This window comes from Otolemur garnettii, unplaced genomic scaffold (assembly GCF_000181295.1).
Source record: "Otolemur garnettii isolate 467f Iridium unplaced genomic scaffold, OtoGar3 scaffold00008, whole genome shotgun sequence".
NCBI lineage: Eukaryota > Metazoa > Chordata > Mammalia > Primates > Galagidae > Otolemur > Otolemur garnettii.
Genome location: NW_003852403.1, coordinates 37,509,960 through 37,514,705, shown reverse-complemented (window position 1 = coordinate 37,514,705; position 4,746 = coordinate 37,509,960).

The window sequence follows — 4,746 nt, the reverse complement described above, 5'->3', positions numbered from 1 at the left end:
GAACTTGAGGTGCTCTCCAGATTGCCCACCAAACCACATCTGGCTCACTTGGCTTGCTTTTTTGTTCCCTTTTCTGTTCTACTCTCAAACCTAGTCTGATCTAGAACTGCTTCACAGGTCCTCACTCAGAGGATGTGGACTTCCTATTTTAAACTTTCTAGGTTACCTGAGGGATATCTAACAGTAGTTGACTAAAGTTATCTGAGTTTTCCCCTTCCTAGACTGTGAGCTCTTTGAAGTCAAGGAATTTTGAGTTTTTTAGGCCTGGTGTATAGGGAGTTCCTAGTTTATTTTTTTAGTTTAGGTGACGCAGACTTAAGGTTCCCCTTCTTGTTTGGCCAGACTGTGCTATTTCTTTTTCTTTACTTACAGAAAATAGTTAACCTTTGCAAATAAATTATATGTTTTTGCAAACTTTATGAAAGTGCCATATAACTTATGTGCACAAAAATGCACAAATGAGAAGTGGCCAGTTTTCTGACATCTGTGTAATGACATCCAGTTCAAGAAATAGAATATCGGCTCGGCGCCTGTGGCTCAAGCGGCTAAGGCGCCAGCCACATACACCTAAGGTGGCGAGTTTGAATCCCCAGCCTGGGCCTGCCAAACAACAATGATGGCTGCAACCAAAAAATGGCCGGGCGTTGTGGCGGGTGCCTGTGGTCCCAGCTACTTGGGAGGCTGAGGCAGGAGACTTGCTTGAGCCCAGTAGTTGGAGGTTGCTGTGAGCTGTGATGCCATGGCACTTTACCCAGGGGGATAGCTTGAGGCTCTGTCTCAAAAAAAAAAAAAAAAGAAATAGAATATCTGGCTCGGCGTCTGTGGCTCAAGTGGCTAAGGCACCAGCCACATACACCTAAGGTGGTAGGTTTGAATCCAGCCCGGGCCCGCCAAACAACAATGACAGCTGCAACCAAAAAATAGCCAGGCATTGTGGCAGGCGCCTGTGGTCCCAGCTACTTGGGAGGCTGAGGCAGGAGACTTGCTTGAGCCCAGGAGTTGGAGGTTGCTGTGAGCTGTGATGCCATGGCACTCTACCCAGGGGGACAGCTTGAGGCTCTGTCTCAAAAAAAAAAAAAGAAACAGAATATCACTAGCATCTTGAAAGTCCCCTTTCTCCCTGCAAATAATTATTATGCTAACTTCTAATGCCATAAATTAGTTTTATTAGAACTTTAGATAACTGGAATCACATAGTATATACCAGGCATCCTCTGTTGACTGTTAAGATCGGGCATCCTCAAACTACAGCCAGCAGGCCACATGTAGCCCGCTTAGGACATTTATCTGGCCCGCTGTGTGTTTTTACCACTGCTGCCTGTCCTGCTTAGCAGCTGACTCGTCCCAAGGCCCATAGTCTGGTTTTCCAACAGTCTGAGGGACAGTGAACTGGCCCCCTGTTTAAAAAGTTTGAGGACCCCTGGTATATACTCTTATGTATTTGTTATATCTGTCATCTGTTTACTTATTTTTTTGAGACAGAGTCTCACTTTGTCACCCTTGGTAGAATGCTGTAGCATCATAGCTCACAGCAACCTCAAACTCTTGAGTTCAAGTGATCCTCTTGCCTCAGCCTCCTGAGTAGCTGTGACTATAGGCACCTGCCACAGAACTCAGCTATTTATAGAGCCGAGGTCTCACTGTTGCTCAGGGTGGTCTCGAACTTCTGAGCTCAGGCAATCCACCTCCCTCGGCCTCCAAAGTGCTAGGATTATAAGTATGAGGCACGGCACCCACCCAATTATTTTAGAGACAGGGTCTGGCTTTGTCACCCAGACTGGAGTACAGTGGTGGGATCATAACTCCTGGGCTCAAGTAATACTTCTGCCTCAATCTCCTGAATAGCTGGGATTATAGGTGCTGGCCACCTGTAGTTAACTCTTTTTATGTCAGGCTTCTTTCAGTCAGCATTGTATTCATGCACTTTATGTATATTGTTCTATACAGAGTTGGAGTTTATTCATTATCTTTGCCTTTGGGTATTCCATTATCTGAATCTATCACAAATTTAATTATTCATTCAACTGTAGATGGATGGCTATTTGGGTTGTTGCCAGGGTTTGTCTATTACGAATAATGCTGCTTTGAATATATCTTTTGGTGAACATATGTTTGCATTTCTTTGGGGGATATCTTTAGAGGCTGAATTGCTGGGTCATAGGTTTGTGAATGTTTAGCTTTAATAGATACTGCTGAATGATTTTGTTGTGTGGTTGTAGAATTATGCCAAGTTAAGTTCTCACCAGCAGTGTTTGAAAGATGGATTCTTCTACATCCTTGCTAATGCTCGGTATGGTCTACATTTTCCAATTCTACCCATTCTGGTTTTACTGTACATTTTTTTTTTTATTAATGAGGTAGAGCACTTTTTTATATGATTTTTGTTGAAGTCTCATGCCCATTTTTCTTTGAGATGCCTACTTCTTTACTTACTAATTTATAAGAGTCCTTTTGGTTGGGCAGGGTGGCTTATGCCTGTAATCCTAGCACTCTGGAAGGCTAAGACAAGTGGATTTCCTGAGCTCGCAGGTTGGCCAGCCTCAGCAAGAGTGAGATCCCCATCTCTAAAAGTAGGCGGGTGTTGTAGTGGGCACCTGTATTCCTAGCTACTCAGGAGGCTGAGACAAGAGAATCGCTTGAGCCTAAGAGTTTGAGGTTGCTGGGCAGTGCCTGTGGCTCAAAGGAGTAGGGCGCTGGCTCCATATGCTGGAGGTAGTGGCTTCAAACCCAGCCCCGGCCAAAAAAAAAAACAAAACCTGCAAAAAAAAAAAAAAGAGTTTGAGGTTGCTGTGAGCTATGATGCCATAGCACTCTATGGAGGACTACAAAGTGAGACTCTGTCTCACAAAAAAAAAAAAAAAAGAGTCCTTTATATATTCTGATTACAAGTCTTTTTTTTTTTTTTTGAGACGGAGCCTTAAGCTATCCCCCTGGGTAGAGTGCCATGGCATCACGCTCACAGCATCCTCCAACTCCTGGGCTCAAGCGAGTCTCCTACCTCTGCCTCCCAAGTAGCTGTGACTACAGGCGCCTGCCACAACGCCTGGCCAGTTTTTGGTTGCAGCCATCATTGTTGTTTGGCGGGCCTGGGCTGGGGATTCGAACCCACCACCTTAGGTGTATGTGGCTGGCGCCTTAGCTGCTTGAGCCACAGGCGATAAGTTTTCTCTCATTCTGTGAGTTTTTAATCTTGTCTTTAGTACACAGATATTCTTAATTAGTCTAGTTTATTATATTTTTTCCTTATGGTTATTGCTTTTGTGACTTGTTTAAGAAATTGTTACTTACCCTAATGTTATAAAGATATTTCTATCTGGAATTGATTTTTGTGTATGGTGTTATAAGGGTAAAGATCTCTTTTTTGGAAAAAAAAAAAGATCTCTTTTTTGCTATATGGATATTCAGTTGACTCCACTACCCTTTGTTGAGAAGACCATCTTTTCATTACTGTAGTGTTAGTTCCTGTTTTCATAATTCATAATACGTATGTGATTATACATATGTGAATGTTTCTAGACTTTTTATTTTGTTCCATTTGTGTATTAACTTATTCTTATGCCAGTCACTACACAGTCTATTATAACTTTACGATAGGTCTTGATATCTGTTAGCATAAGTCCTCTAGGTTTATTTGTTGCCATGCAGATTATCTTAGCAATTTTAGTGCTTTGGATATAAATGTAATTTTAATTCAATATTTACTGAATTCCTATTTATTGTTTGCTAGGCACAGTGATAGTTGTTGGGAATATAGCTGTCAGTAAGATAAGTGTGGTCCTTTCCTTAAAGTTGGGAAAGTCACTTATATAGGGTGAGATGAAAAGAGGGCCTAGGATGGGGACCCAAGGAACTCAATATTTAAAGTCAGTTGGCAGAGAAGACTGAGAGAGATAGCACAACCCAACTGTAAATGCCAAGAAAGTACAGCATGAAGGAAGGAGGAAAAGGGCAGAAGATATAGTCATGCATTACTTAATGGCAACAGGGATGTGCTGTGAAAAAAGCATAATTAGGTGATTTCATTGTTGTGCAACCATTGCAGAGTACTTTCACAAACCTGGATGGTACAGCCTACTATACACTTAGGCTATATAGTATAACCTATTGCTCCTGGGCTACAAACGTGTACAGTATGTTACTATACTGAATACTGTAGGCAGCTGTAACACAATGGCAAGTATTTGTGTATCTAAACATAGGAAAGGTACAGTGAAAATACTGACTAAAAGATAAAAAACAGTGTACCTGTAAACAACATTTAACCATGAATGGAGCATGCAGGAGTGGAAGATGCTCTGAGTGAGTAAGTGAATGGTGAATGACTATGAAGGCCTAGGGTATTATTGTACACTGCTATAGACTTTATATGCTTTACACTCAGGCTACACCAAATTTATTAAAACATTTTTTTTTTTGAGACAGAGTCTCACTATGTCACTCTCAGTAGAGTGTGGTGGCATCACAGCTCACAGCAACCTACAACTCTTGGGCTTAAGCTAGTCTCTTGCCTCAGCATCCCAAGTAGCTGGGACTACAGGTGCCCATCACAATGCCCAGCTATTTTTCTGTTGCAGTTATTGTTGCTTAGTTGGCCTGGGCTGGGTTGGAACCTGCTAGCCTTGGTGTTTGTGGCTAGAGCTGTAACCACTGTGTTCTGGGTGCCGAGCCTATTAAAACATTTTTTCTTCCTTCAATAATATATTAACCTTAGTTTGCTGTAACTTTTTTTTTTTTTTTTTTTTTTTT